Source organism: Nomascus leucogenys, chromosome 14 (genome assembly GCF_006542625.1).
Source record: "Nomascus leucogenys isolate Asia chromosome 14, Asia_NLE_v1, whole genome shotgun sequence".
Lineage (NCBI taxonomy): Eukaryota > Metazoa > Chordata > Mammalia > Primates > Hylobatidae > Nomascus > Nomascus leucogenys.
In genome coordinates, this window is record NC_044394.1 from 31,542,894 (window position 1) to 31,559,080 (window position 16,187).

The following is a 16,187-nucleotide window of genomic DNA, read 5'->3' on the forward strand; positions in this document are numbered from 1 at the left end:
GGTTCCATTTTTCTTACTGATTAAAAAAAGCTTTTTGTGTATTGAGGACAAATCTCATTCACAAACACAATTTTTCAAGAAATATAACTATTTTCAAATAGTGAACTTAATTTATATTATAAATCTTTATTTCTGTGGATGCCAAAAACTAAACTTTAAACAATGTATGGTTTCCCCTCCTTTTCTTCCCAGACACGAAATACAAGTTTTACTGGGCACTAATGATTGCAAGCTTATAGCTAAGGAACAAGATTTGACTAACTGACATGCTGTTACTTGACCTGTAAGGGTTTAAAGAAAATTGGAGCCAACATTTAAAAATTAAAATATTTCACTTTCAAAAAAGTGAAAACTCACAGTTCTTGTTGAGAAGTCAGAATATCTGTCCTTATTGGGCCTACATTCTTGCATGAAAGTTATTGCCTTGAGCTGAGAGGCAGCTACCCATTTCAAAGGGTGCATGTGTGTCCAGTTTAATAGGATTGTATCAGATTTATTTAAAAATTATGGAACATATATGTATGTGCATGTGTGTGTATGCACTTGTTTTCCACCTGTTTACATAGACACCTATCAATAAATATGTAAGCATATATGCTATGTGCTTATAAAAGAATTTCCATTAGGATATAAATCACAGCAAACTATTGTTATTATATACTCCTCCCTGTTACGATACACCTGCATATTTCACTCATGAATGCTACCTGTCTAGTTCCTGTAACTGTTTGAGTTTCCAATCTTTCCTAAACATTATGGAAAACATTCTCGTGATAAGTAACCTCTTTAAAAATTGATACTTTAAAATGTTATCATCTGGGAATTGTTAGTACAAGATATTCTTACATTAAGCATATATTCTCCGGACTATATTGACAGGAATCTTTTTGATCACCCGAGACACTCTGTAATTGGCTGCCTTATTTCATCCATTCATATCATTACAAAAGTATTTATTTTTTTGTGCATACATAGTAGGTATATATATTTATGGGGTACATAAGATGTTTTGATATAGGCATGGAACGCAAAATAAGCACATCATGAAGAATGGGGAATCCATTCCCTCAAGCATTTGTCCACTGAGTTGCAAACAATGCATTCATATCTTGTGGAATGTTTGCCTGGATGTTCTATTCACACTATTGGCCCTTTTGCACCTCCCAGGAGCAGAATTTGACACTATGAGCTTTGTCCTACCCTATCTGACAAACTTCTGTGAAGTTATTTATGTATATGTAAGATATATTTTTAATCCATATTTATGTTTTGTAATCTGTATCAACATGTTTGATAAATGAAAACAGTCTGAAGCTCAATTCTTTTCTGGAGTATGTGACATTTATTCCCTAGAAATCTTTTGTGCTACACAAGTAAAGAAGTCACAGAGTAAAGGTGGTGTGAAAAGGAAGGTAGGCATTGTTTAATAGACAGACTGAGGTTGGAAGAAAAGAGAAATATAAATAAGTTATATGCATATATTATGTGCCAAGGAATGTTAGTGGTCTGTAAAGAATAATGAACTATCTTTCTACATCTCTGAGTTCTGAACTACTGAGAAATAGACCTAAAGAGCTAGATATGCAAATGGATGGCAATTATGGAAAACCTAATTGAAATTGCATAGGGAGACTATTAGTTCTTATTGCCAGAAACCAAATTGCTAAAGTGAAGTGGTTATGAGGTTTTAACCAATTTCATTCACAGTTATTTAAGAGTATTATAACTATTATGAAAAATTCTGTTTTTGTGGATCCAAGGCTAGAAAAAAGAAAACAAATATTTTCCATACATGGAGTTTTTCTGTTTTTCCCTGCTCAGGGTGGACAAATTGCAGTTACTATTTTAGATATTATGTACTTAACATTCTTGGACTGCTTTTTTAAATTTTATTCTTAATTTTTATGAGTACAGATTAGGTGTATATATTTTGTTTTTTGATTTTGCACCATCTCTTACTTGGTACGGACTTAGTGTATGGCATGCAGGAGCTGTTTTCTTCAGAGGGAAAAGCTGACATACCTCTGGCTTATAAAAAGTTTATAACAATATGTGTTTATAAATCACTTACTTCGAGATGGGCAGGTGAAAGGCACTATATAATTGCCAAATATTATTATCTGTCTAAATCTAGCTGGGTGAACAAATCTTTTTAATGCCCATTTTAATGACACAGTTGTTCCATATGGTGGACTTCAGATGGATAAAAGAATCCAGAGTTAGTACATTCCCTGGAGAGAACCAGATTGTCCAGGTGTGCCATATTTTAAACTCAGAGTAGAATTAAGAGGCACAGCTTTTCAAAATTCAGGCCCAAACAGCAACTCAGATCAGGTTAATTTCTCTGTTGTTTCAGACAACACAGGGCTCTTTAGTTAATGAAACAAAACCATGGATTATATACTGAAAAGGTGGTCCTAATCGTTTTATGTGTTTGAGTCAGCATGGATTTTAGTAAGAGGAAGTCCCTGGAGCTGAGGTTATTTGCATAATTTTTCTTAAGTTTCTTAAAGACTCAGACTGGCTTCTTTCTGGTGATTCCATGAAGATGATGTTCCCGAGAGAGGTCTTTGATAGCATTTTTTAGATCTTGATGTGTTTTTTTTTATTGTGGTTCAGAGCTTTTCATGGCCTTTAGTTTGACAGATAGAACAACGAGGCACAGGCACCAAGGTCTGCCAACCTCAGAAATTATGGTACATTCAGAAAATAGATTTTATTTTAAGAACAGCCTAATGATTACTGAGACAGATTCCTTTTTCCTCTTTCCTGTTGTATTTCTTGTTGAAGTTGATTCTGCTTTTTTCAATGATTTAAACTTTCTCTTGTAAAATAACTCAAATGTTGAATGCGGGATCTTGTGGAAGCCTGACACCATTAAGGACTGGAAGAGAAAAGTCTGAGTAAGACAGTGCAACTAAAATGATTGCTCTTTGATGTGCTGGTGGAGGGTCTACTTAGCTTGGTGGGTTTACCTCTTGACTGTTCTAATAGTCAAGGCATAGACAAAATGAGGACCATGTGGACCACGTTGACCCCAAATCATGTGTACAGGTGACATTCTTTAGCCTAGGTAGCAAATGAGTGCTTTGAGCACAGAGAAGATGGGAAGAGAGTACAGACCTTGGAATATGATCCAACCCACCTAATTTCTTGTCCTGATTCTCAACTAGAAAAAAATAGTCTTTGTTCTCCTTTTAATAACTACTGTGTACTGACTTTGTGTACAGTTTACAAAGTCAGGTATCTTAAACCCAATCTGAGGCTCAAGAGGAAGGTTGTTATTGTGTCTTGGGCCTCTGGAAAAGCCCCCTCTAGTACCTTGAAGGGCTGCCACATGAGACTGATTTTAGAAGGGGAAAATAACTGGAAACTGGAAATAACTGCCATTTCCAAAGTGAAGGGCTGTAGCTGGGATGATGCCAACTAGAACAGTGAGCAAGCAGGAAGAAACATGCCCCTTCTGCCTCTTGAGGTTTTCTGTCTCTTTCTGTCACTCCCATTAGAAGAACATGGTAGGAAGCCAGCTAGCCAAGGAGAAAGGATGTTTGTAGAGTCCCATGCCCAGCATCCCAAAGCTGAGCATAGAAAGGTGGGTTTGGAGCCAAAAGACATAGTACATCCCCTCATCCTTTTTTAAACTTTTGTTTTAGGTTCAGGGTTACACGTGCATGTTTGTTATGTAAGTAAATTGTGTGTCACGGGGGTTTGGTGTACAGATTATTTTACCACCCAGGTAATAAGCATAGTACCTGATTAGGTAGTTTTTCAATCTTCAACTTCCTCCCTCTCTCCACCCTCAAGTAGGCCCTGTGTCTGTTGTTCCCCTCTTGTGTCCATATGTATGCAATGTTTAGCTTCCACTTATAAGTGAGAACATGTGGTATTTGATTTTCTGTTTCTGCATTAATTTGCTTAAGATAATGGCCTCCAACTCCATCCATGTCCTTTGCAGCAACATGGATGGAAAATAGCAGAAAACAAAAGTTCTTACCAAATAAAAAAAGGCAGGGGGCGGAGGAGGAGGAAGGGGAGGGAGCTTGGTTTTGTTTTTAAATAGAACTGAAGAAAAACATAGAAAAATCAGGAGATGATATCCCACCCTTTTTGCAAGGCAAAGCCCTCCATTATTTCTGCCTCTGTAGTTTTTGTTTTGAATTTCTTTTTTCTCTTCTGGGTGCTGATACTTCTCTCCATCCTTACATTGTTAGTGTTTTATTGTGTTTTGTGGGGTTTTTTTTTTTTAGTTTGTTTAACCTTGTGTCATTACCTCAGTTTGCCCTCATGTCCCTTACACACAAGCAAAATACCCCTTCAGTGGAGGGAAGAATTGGCAGGTGTCAGCCATGCTCCACGACCTACTCAACAGTCTCTGCCTTGCCCAATGGCTCATGTTGGAGATGTCAGTATAATGGACAGGGTGGCCAAATATCCTTTCCATTTCAGTGCACCTAAGGTTCTCCTTCTCATTCATGCCGACAGGGAGTTGCTGGTCGTTGCCTTGCATTATGGAGTTTGGCCTAGTAGTAATAGTCCTCGCTTTGCTGACGTTGGCTCTCCTGCCATGCTCCAGACACTCCTGCAGCTCCAGCTTACATTCACAGTGAATGCCAATGGCCTGCTTTTACTGGGAAGGTTACCACAGATGTAGCAGTTCTGGTGTGCAGCTGACATTCTTTGCCATTAATCATCATGGGATTAGAATTAAAAAATTGTGAGATGTCTCTCTTGTGACTAATGTCCATGGCCACCACACTCTCAAGGAGCCACAAGAAGGGAGATCATCTCCCGCCTTGGGCTGTGCATGATGCAGGAGGTGGTAAAACTCAAAGAACTGCTGGCCAGTGCCCTTGTAGGGTCCTTCGTGGGCAGGGTTGACAATGGAGAGGTCATTGCAGAGAATGGGCCCCACTCCTGGTTGTGCTTCTGCATGATGGTTCCGGCATCCCCGATGTGCGTGATCCTCCCTTGGTGCCACAGCATGCCCACCGAGATGGCGTCCTCACACACCTCCGAGACATGTAGTGATCTACCTAAGTGCACAAGCCCTTCAGCACCAGGAGCCTTGTATCAATCCCATCGAAGAGAGACAGCACCTGGATGGGTGGCTTCCTTTTCTCAGCTGGGACAGGCGAGTAGACTTCCAGAGAGTCAAATTCCTGGTTATGGTTATTGGGGAAGAACATCTGGAGCTGAGACGGCCAGTCATCCCGCCACTGCAGCAGCCCATAGGTTCCCTTGTGCTCACACATGTAGCAGTTCCAGGGATCTTCCTTAATGGTCACCTGGGCAACCTCTGGCCCAACCAAGAGGTCTATACACTCCACACAAAAGCACCTGCAGCAGTTGTTCCAGCACATGAGCACCTCGTGCCCCCAGCAGCAGATGGTGCAGCAGGACTGATAACCATCATCATCATCATACTGGTATGCACACTCCAGGAAGCAGTTCTTGCAATGTTGTCATATTCCTAGCATGAAGAAGGGCTGTTCCAGAGTGACACTGAGGCTCCCACAAGAGACACAAAGGTCCTTGATGTTCTGACACTTCTTCTTCACCTTGTACACTAACAAGTGTGTTCATCAACAATCTCCTTGATGTCGTTTCTTTTTTTATTTTTTTTTGAAACAGAGTCTTGCTCTGTCACCAGGCTGGAGTGCAATGGCGCTATCTCGGCTTACTGTAACCTCTGACTCCCTGGTTCAAGCGATTATCCTGCCTCAGCCTCCCCAGTAGCTGGGATTACAGGCACATACCACCACATTCAGCTAATTTTTGTATTTTTTAGTAGAGACAGGGTTTCACCATGTTTGCCAAGATGGTCTCGATCTCCTGATGTCGTGATCTGCCCGCCTCAGCCTCCCAAAGTGCTGGGATTACAGGCGTGAGTCACTGTGCCCGGTCTGATGTTGAGCTTCCTAGCTGTGCTCTTTTGGGGCTTTTTGGCTGGTGGGGGTGGCGCCTAAGCAGTTGCCTCAGGGTCAACCCACACGTGTGCATAAACTTCTTTGTTGGGATTCTTCTCCTCTTCTTGTAGCTCCAGTCTCTTGGGGGCAGAAGGCTGGAACCCCCCAAAGGTCCATCCAAATATCTGCTTGCTCTGCACCTCTGTATCCTTGGCAGTGTCACTCTCATCGCTGTCATGGCTCTCTGGGAACAGCTCCCCTGTACACTGCTGGCCACCAGCAGGACTTTGTAGATGGCTTTGTGGTACATGGACTGCTTGTTGTATTATAGGTTGCCTGGTGGCACACACTGCAAAAGGAGCTCAGTGGTATCAGCTTCTCTACACACAGCACTGAGAATTCACCTCTCCAAACCACATGACACAGTGGGTGCCTTCAGCTGCTCAGCTCTGACCTGTCATCCACCAAGACACGATGTGGCCACCAGGAGAAGCCCCGCAGTTTTCCTCACACCAGCTCCCCAATGCCAAAGCCCCAGGTGTCATTGTACTCTGGTTCATCGTCACCTGCTTTGGTGTACTTGTTCCCACCATCAGTCCCCACAGGCTCAGGTGTGGTAATGACAGTAGGGGATGTGGTGTTGCTGGGCTGCTGCACAGCAGCAGGCCTGGCCTCCTCCACCTTTGCAGACTCCTCTGAGCCCTAGTTTTCTTCCACAGCATTCATTACTGCAGTGACCTCGGCCTTTCTTCTCAGCCCATGAGGCCAGGTGAAGCCCTCTGAGGTCCAGCTCAGCATCTTCAGCATTTTTTACTTGGAATTCCACATCCAATTAGTTGCCAAGTCCTTTCAATTTCACCCCTATGAGATGCGATGCCTTTTTTTTTTCCTTTTTAGCTGATACTACTCTCATTTAAACCTTTATTACTTCTTGTCTAACTGATTTCAGAAGCTTCCTAATGGGTCTCCTCTCTTGCTCCTACCTTTTCCCTTATTAATCCAGATGAATCCTCTCAGATCATTGCTCTGATTATGACTCTCTGCTGACCCAGATACTGGGATGAAGATAAAATTCCTTGGCATGGCTCTCAAGGCTTTTCACAACCTCATCATCCAACTTTTCAGACATGGCTAAAAGATATGAGATGATGGATATGTAAATTTGCTTGGATGTGGTTAACCACTATATATAAGTGTATACAACCACTATATGTAGGTTTCCAAACATCATTTGTACAGCTTAAATATACATACAATAAAACAAAGCAAAACAGGCTTACCTTAAAGAATCTTCACCCTATAACTTCTACATACCTAGCTCTACTCAGGACTTCTAACTTGCCAAAGGCCTCTAGATTATTCTTTCCTCTGGGCCCATGGTCATTTAGCTTCTGCCCTGAATGCATTTCTCACCTTCACTTGATGCTTCAAGACCTTACTTAAATGTTATTTACTTCCATGAAGAAAGTCTTGGAACTTATCATAGACTCAGTACAGTTCATTGCAAAGCTTTACAAAACTTACTAAGCACTTAGTTATTCTGCAAGGTGCTATTAAAGTTATCATTTTCAACAGATACATTATTTTAAAATGCAGTAAGTTTTTAGAAGTCAATGAATTTTTGGAAGGTAAAAGAATTTGTGATTTTCTTTTCCTTTTAGTATATGCTTTATATACTTCCACCTTTATCTTTTCTGTTTCTTAAAGATATCAGTGGAAGTATATAAAACATACTATATATGTATACAAAGTATATAAAGAATAGCTCCTGTAGAAATGATGAGGATGGTAATGACAATGATTGCTCAAATTTATTGAGCACTTACTATATGGTAAGCACTAACTTAGTTAACTTGCCCTTAACTTGTGTGAGCTTGTTTGATTTGTACAACCCCCCCCAGTGAAGTTCATACTACATGATTCCCATTCCACAGCTAAGGATCCTGAAGACAGGAAGCCTAAATCATATGCCAAGCTGATATGTGTTGGGTCCAGAATTTAAATCAGGGAGTCTGTCTTCAGAGCCCATGCCATTGACCCTTAAATAGCACCTTATAATGAAATTGCATATATATTTCCACCTTTATCTTTTCTTCTTAAAGATAAAAGTGGAAGTATATTAAACATATACTAACAGGGCCATCAATAACTCTTTCCTGTCGGGAAATCATTGAAAACTCTATCATCTATCTATCTATCGATCTATCTATCTGTCTATCTATCTATCATCTATCTATATTCTTAAACCCAAAGAAGACACTTTACTTAGAAGTAAGGGCAATTTGCAGAAATCTGAGGCACAGATTCCATACCTGAAAGTGAGAATGTACTTAAAGGAAATATTGACAGGAGGAAGAGCAAATGCAGAGGAACTGACATATTAACCAGAAGTTAAATGATAGAGATACGGGCATGATTATATATATATATATATCTATAAATATATATATATATATATATATATATATATATATATATATAGAACAGCTAATGGAATGTGCAAAAATGGAATGTGCAAAAAAGATAATGTAATCATTGAGCATGAAATAGATGCAACTTAAGGCTTTTCAATAAAGCTTTGTTAGGGGATAACCCAAGAATACTCCAGAAGAAGGGGAAGGAGAAATTGAACAAATTTTAGAGGCAATATTGAACAAGTGAAAATAACTTAAAAAATCACAGATAGCTGCGTTTTACCTAAGATTTACTCAGGAATCTGGAATTCAGAAAATAAAATAGAGAAGGGAGATTTCTTAAAATTAACTGATTTATTAAAATGAAATCAATTTCTTGTGAAGTTGGAACTAGGGAGTCTCAGATGCAATGCATAACTCCTGCAAAAATGATGAGGATGGTGATGATAATGTTGCTAAAATTTATTGGGCACTTACTGTGTGTCAGGCACTAACTTAACTAACTTGCTCTTGACTTGCGTGAGCTTGTTTGATTTGTACACCTCAGTGAAGCTCATGCTACATGATCCCCATTTCACAGGAAAAAATCCTGAAACAGGAAGTCTAAGTCATATGCCTAGCTGATGCTTACTGGGTCCAGAATTCAAATCAAGGAGAGTCTGGCTCCAGAGCCCATGCTATTGACCCCGAAATAGCACCTTACAATCCAAAGAAAGGACAGATTCTTAGAAGTAGTGGGTTTATTGACAGAGGAAGTAAGCCTCTTCTACAGGTTTCTAACATAACTTTGAAATAAAATAAGGGTCATGGGGCAAGGGAAATTGACAAAGGTGATGACACAAGTCCTATTAACTAGTTTGTTACTGAGAGGGACGGGGAGGACTTGTGAGTCCTGAGAGCTCCCCCTGAACAATGCTGCCTTCAGTCCAAATTATTGCTGAATGAAGGGGAGGGGCAGAGTGGCTAGGTGATCAAAGGCCCCTCAGAGAAGGAGGTGGAATGGCAGCCACGGGCCCTTCTCTGTCTCCAGAAGTTCACTGTACTGCATTTAATAATTGCTTCCCATTATTGCCGGACTGTCTGTTCCAAATAAATCTACCTGATTGGGATGGATTTGGTGTGGGGATATCTGTTCCAGCCTATTAGCCAGCACCTTTACTGAGATTTCCCTGTCCACATTTATTAAGGAGATTGGGCGATAATTCAGGCTGGGTTCAAGTTCTCCTCCTGGTTTAAGAATTATAAGAATTAGTGCTGATCATAGGCCCAAAAGTCAGCATTTTGTTTTCGGCTCATTCTTGTCCCTTCTTAGCAATGGAAGCAGAAGTACCTTGCTTTGGGGTATGAAACCAGATTATCAAACACCTGGGCTCTTGGTACATTTCAGAGAGTGAAAGCTTTTAGGGGCAAATTTTCATCTTTTCACTTTGATCTTGCCCTCTGAAAGTGGCTGTGTTTCTGGCTATACTTGTAGCTTCAGTCATTCTCAAGCAGACCCTTTAAAAATAACCCGATAGAGCCTAAGGAGGGAGAATCAGTGACTTTCCTTGGCACTGCTTGTTGGTTTAGGAGATTTTTTCTCTTTTAATGAGTTAATGTCAAAAAATGAACATGGAGTTGGAGTCTTCCAGTGTCCCATTTTCTACCTCACTGTGGGAAGCAGGATAATGTAGAAAAAGCCCTCTGTTCTTCTCAAAAATGGAATCTTCACACTGCCAGCTACTCTGCTAGTTGCAGACATGTTTCTCGGTCTCTCCAAATCCTAAACTCACCACAAGCGCATGATCCAGCCACCAAAGAGCAGTGCTTTTGTTCTAGGAGTCACTGTCTCACGTGTTGTTGATAGTATTGCTATTAAGCTCTTAATATGGGCCAGACATTCTTGTAAGCACTTTATCTGCAGTAACCATTTAGTATTCACAAAAACCCTTTTAGTAAGTACAATTATTGGTCATCCCACTTAGTAGAGACGAAAGCCAAGACTTAAAGAGACTAAATACTTACCCAGCGCCATGCAGTCAGTAAGCTGAGACTCAACCACAGATCCATCAGACCCTAGTACTGGTGCCCAATTCACTCTCCTCTTCCACCTTTTAGTCCTTAACCGTCACGGCACAATGTAGGGGTCAGCAGAATGCCATCAGCACAGAAGACAAGGAGAGCGGAAAAGAGCAACAGGGTGGATTCAAGGCCATGGCAGCCTCGAGAAGACTTTTGAAGTGTAGAAGATAATTTGGCCACACTGGCTCTGTGCTAATGCTTGAAGACAACTAGTCAATCAACATTTTCAGAGGCAGCAGCAGAGGCATCCAGCTCTGAGAGGTAGCAGCTGAAGGCTGGACTGTTTCTACCCATCTCACTTAACCCTTACAAAGCCACCCCCAACACCATTCCCATTTTACTAATGGAGAAACCAGGCTGAAGTAGTTATCTTATCTACCAGAGGTCACAAAGTTAGAAAGTGTCAGGGCAGGTATGTCAGCCCAGCTGGAGACAGAAGGTCAGAAGGAAGAAAGTGGAATGTGACCAGCATATTCATCCTGAAATCATTTGGGGAAAGATTTCTATATAAAGAGAGATAATGCACAGAAACAGCATAGAATCTGCTTCTCCCTTTCTCTGTGTCTGTTACTTTCTCTCTTTCTCTTTCTCTCTGCCCCTGACCTCCTGCCCCTGTCTCTTCCCTACACACACACACAGCCCTAGTGCAGTTGAAAAGGAAAAAAAAAACAAAAAACAAAAAAAAAAGAAACTGAAACAATGAGATTTTTAAGGAGGAAAACCAAGCAGTATTACTGTATTACTTTTCAACTTGTTTAATTCTTGAGATCCTATCTAGTAAAGTGAGGGAGGTTAGTATGCTTTATCTAGAAAGACCATTAGTGGCTGGGCATGGTGGCTCATACCTGAAATCCCAGCATTTTGGGAGGCCGAGGCGTGAGGTCAGAAGTTCAAGACCAACCTGGTCAACATGGTGAAACCCTGTCTCTACTAAAAATACAAAAATTAGCCAGGCGTGGTGGCAGGCATCTGTAATCCCAGCTACTCAGAAGACTGAGGCAGAGAATTGCTTGAACCTAGGAGGCAGAGGTTGCGATGAACCAAGATCACATCACTTGCACTCCAGTCTGGGCAACAGAGTGAAACTCCGTCTCAAAAAAAAAAAAAAAAAAGGAAAGACCATTAGTGATTTAATTGTAATTTTGATAGTGGGTCTACTTTTTGATTCCTTAAATATGTTAGAATTATCAGTGGTATGTACGTGATCCTACATAATGTAAAAGTCATATTTAATTAAATTAATGTAAGTGAAATAGTTCGGTTGGCTTATCTTGTTCATTTTCTCTAACTAAATATCAGCTTACACTAAAAATTTTATTAATCACAGTAATGAGAATTTTTATATTAAATATATATATTACATTTAGTTTAAACGTTAATAGTCTACATTATTTTAATAAATTGTACTAAGGGAGTATATATGGAATAAGTCTCTCATGCAGATTTTATTGGTTGCTGCATAGTTAATAGACACTAATGTGATCAGAGCCTGGATGTGATCATAAGATCAGTAGTTAAAATGATTGAAATATAAATTAGGAGCTGGAATAATTGTTTGTTAGAAGCTCAGATAATAACTGTTTGGTAATGCTCAGAGGGTTGGAGGAATAAAACATTGAAATGTGCAGCAGTAGCAGGGGAAAGAAACATTTTGAGGCAGACAAATCCACAGCATGCTTTTCTGCTAATTGCTCCTGTCTTTCTCTCTTGCTCCGTGGAGGCCTGACGCACACCTCTGCCCTCCCTTATCTCACCCCTCTGGATTCCTGAGTGGCCTCCTACTCCACTTCTGTCTTTCTCTGTTCCTGGCTTCTTTACTCACAGTCTGTAAGTCCTCACTGATGGTGACAAACACCATGCTATCATCTTACCATTAATGTGTCTGATTCTTTGAGAACTGGTAGAAAAAGCACCCTTGTTTCTTGTGGGCTAGAACCCTCTTTCTTCTAGGCCAGGGTTGGCACATCTTTCCTGTCAGGGGCTCTCATTGATGCTAAAATATTTTAAGCTTTATGGCTAATACAATTCTCTTTGGAACGGTTCAACTCTACTCTTATGGGCTTAGAAAGCAGCCACTAGACAACAATATGCAAATGGGTATGGCTGTGTGACAGTAAAACTTTACAAGAGCAGACATCAAGCTGAATTTGGCCTACTTGCCATAGTTTGCCACCTCCTGTTCTATGTTGTCTAATGTCCTGTTGACCCAAAGACACGTTTAGCTTTTTCTCTTAAAGGGGAATTCTCCGTTGAAATGTCATTCTCAACAATGGGGTTATAATAAATTTCTTAAACTTGTGTGTGTGCTGTGCATTCCTGACAAGGTGAAATGGGCAATTCTTAACAAAATAGAAGCAATCTACCCTCCATGCCCTTATAGGCCTGGAGGTTAATTTTAAAAGAGTGAGATTGTATTTAAAAGACTAAATCAACTTTTCTGTCTTATGTAGCAATGAAGACTTTCTCCAGATTTGATGGTGAACAGGCTTAATCCTGAAGACAGACTTTTTAGGTAATTTTGATAGTGAATTTTCCTATCTGGACTTTTGCCTTTTTCTCCTAAATTCTTGATAGAATTACTGAAAAACCATTTTTCTCTTTGTGGAGACCTTGCCTCCTCCCTGTCCTCTACACTCCAATTAATTCTCCTGCCTCCTTCATCTTTTAGGAAATATTTCTTGCTGGTTTGACTGGAAAAGTTCAGGCTTGTTTTCCATGGGGGTTTTTGTGCATGTGAGCAACGTGTCCTCTCAATCTCTTGACGACTGAGCAGACACATTAAGGAAGTTAGGGATTTCTGACAGCAATCTACACTACACTTCAAAGTCTCTGACAGCGACTTTTGCATAAAGGGCCCCTGATTTCCTTTTCTTCCACTCAACTGGAAACTGTATAATTTTAACATACTTTCCTCTTAATCCCTTCCCCAGATCAACTATTTCAACTTTTGACTTCAATTATTCATTTTCAATGCTTGTGTGTGTTAAATTCATTAATTTCTATTAAATTCCCTTAATTTACTCACTGTGGGCAAAGCACTGTGAAAGACAATGTTGATGGAGACAAAGATTTAAGATACCTTCTGCCCTTGAGGCACTAATCATTAACCTGAAATATAAAGTTGCATGCGGTAAGCCCTAAATGAGTGGCATAAAGGAAGTTGGTAAAGTTTAAGGGACGTAAAGGCTGTTGTTCTAGGGGCTAGAGTGTACTAGAGGAAATTTTGCTCCGTAGTATCCGTGCTGCTTACATGTCAACAGTACCCAACTTGCTTTTGGGGTTACCATACCTCTTTACTCTTAGCCCATTTACTCACGATGGCACTGACTTGATTCCCAGGGGTATCTCATGTTCCAAGCCAAGATAATGCTCGCAGTCCACCCACCTGACCAAGTTGGGTTTACTAATAATCATAAAACCCTAATCTGGATCTCAAATTTTTTCTTTGTGCCACCCAAGAGGCAGTTTCCCTCTTCTGTTGTACTGGGTTTTTGTGACAAAGGAGTCTTGAAGCTATTGTGGGCCACCATGCAGATCCTCAAATATAGCCAACACAAAGCAGACCGGTGAGGACCTGAGTCCTGCTGACATAATTTCAGGTCTACGTCAGTCTGGAACTGAAGCTAAACCAGACTCTTCGTCTTCCTGAGCCATATATCTTTTAGCTTAAGCCAGTTTAAGTTGAGATTTCTGCTACTTGCAACAGAAATGTTGATAAAGCATATGGCAGTGGGACTTGGACTTGAATGAGGAGAGTATCTGCACAGGTAAGGATGGGATCATAGCTTCCAAACATTTTTATTTACCTACAAACTTCTGTATCTGACAATGTTGAATACAGTTTTCAAGTTGGGTTAAAATACTGATTCAAAAGATGCTGGAGTTGGAAGCACTCTCTGTGTTTGTCACATTGCCCGCAGACACTTACATCGTTGTAGGAATAAAAAATAATCAAAACTGGAAAGGGCATGTCTGAGCATTTTAACATATTTCCTGCTGGAACCCACTCACATTCCCTGGTGGCATCTCCACTGGCAATCTACATTGCACTTCAAAATCTCTATAGTTGGCTTACTTTGTCACCTGGCATTTCTGGGCGTCCAACCTCATGGGGTTTCTTAGCAGAAAATTGCTATTTTTATCCCTCTGTGGATGTATGAGATGAGAGAAGAAAATTAACATTTTTGGAAATCCACTATGTATCTCAAGTTATAAAGTATCTCATTTAATGTTTGCCATAACTCTAAACAGAAATTACTATTATTCTCTTTAATGATGAAGAAAGACTTGAAGGGCTTATTTAACTTAGGAAGATTGCATAGCAAGTCCACTGAAAGATCAGGATTTGAATCTAGGTACTGTTGACTCCAAAGCCCCTACTGATTGCTTTACATCATGCTGATAGCATTTTCTACATTATCCCTGGCTCATAAGCCATACTCTAGCTTCAACTTCTACCCAGTGCCTATGGTAGAGGAGGTAGGGAAAGATCAAGGAAGAATTTCTCTGGTTTGGCTCCTCTGTTGCCCTTAGTGTGGCTAGGTCATTACTGTGGCCCAGTGTCCAAGCTCTTTTCTGCAGCTTCCAGGGGCATCATTGTCTTTGGGGGCAGTTGATTTACATCCCTCATGATTGGTGGTGATGCCTTAAGACTGAGAGTATAGTGTATTGGTTGTGACTTTTGGCTGCTGTGAGTCTCTGCAGCTTCTGCTGTTAGCAGCAGCAGCTGCTGGGGAGGGGTAAAGGAGGTCTCCAGCACTTGTCACCTCTTCAAGCACTTCCGGGCCCCTCACAGCTGGACAGCCCAGATTCTATCAACACTCTTTAGAGTGCTGTTCACAGCTGGATTCTTGGTCAGCTCTGACACTGCACAGCTTTTTCAAATAACACTACTTCCAAAGACCATGTTCAAAGTCAGCACTTTTACTCTCCCCGTTGACACCAGCCTTATACTGAGACACTGTCCCTTAACTAGCAAACCTGAAGGACCCAGGGCACCCACTCAGCAGAGCCCAAGTGCAGGTATCCATGCAAGTCAGCAATTGTCTCTAATTCCTCCAACTTCATTAATCACACAGACCAAACTCCAAGGTCAGTCCTGAAAGTCCAGCCATTTGCAAGGATAGATAAATAAACTAAAGTTCAGTGGCTAATTTCCTAGACTTGGAGTAGGAGGGCTCTGGATTTGAATCCAAGTTCTGCCACCTAATAACTGTGTTATTACTAGACTTCTCTGGAGCTTATTACTCTCATGCATAAAATGGGAATAAGTCTTACTCATATGGTTAGGCTTTGTGTCCTCACCAAATCTCCTCTTGAATTGTTATCCCCAGGTGTTGAGGGACAGACTTGGTGGGAGGTGATTGGATCATGATGGGGGGTTTCCCCCATGCTGTTCTTATGATAGTGACTGAGTTGTCATGAGATCTGATGGTTTTATAAGGGCCTCTTCCTTGCTTCTCTCTCTTGCTCACTGTCTCTCCTGCCACCTTGTGAAGAAGGTGCCTGCTTTCCCTTCTGCCACGATTGTAAGTTTCCAGAGTCCTCCCCAGCCATGTGGACCTGTGAATCAGTTACACCTTCTTTGTTTATAAATTGCCCAGTCTTGGGTAGTATCTTTATAGCAGTGTGAGAGCAGACTAATACATCTATTTCGTGGGGTTTTTGTGAATATTAAATGAAAAAAAGTAAAGGTGCTTAGTATTAATACACAGTATGTACTTGGAACATAGTAACTATTACTGCTGGGTATTCTTGGTTCTACTATTATCTCTTCATCTTCACTTGGAACCAATTTCTTTAGATA

At 40.7% G+C, this 16,187-nt stretch overlaps 1 pseudogene; it reads right to left on the minus strand.

Moving 5' to 3' along the window:
- Positions 1 to 4,291: 4,291 nt before the first annotated feature.
- On the minus strand, positions 4,292 to 6,650 carry LOC100607454 (annotated as a pseudogene).
- Between the last annotated feature and the right edge of the window lie 9,537 nt (positions 6,651 to 16,187).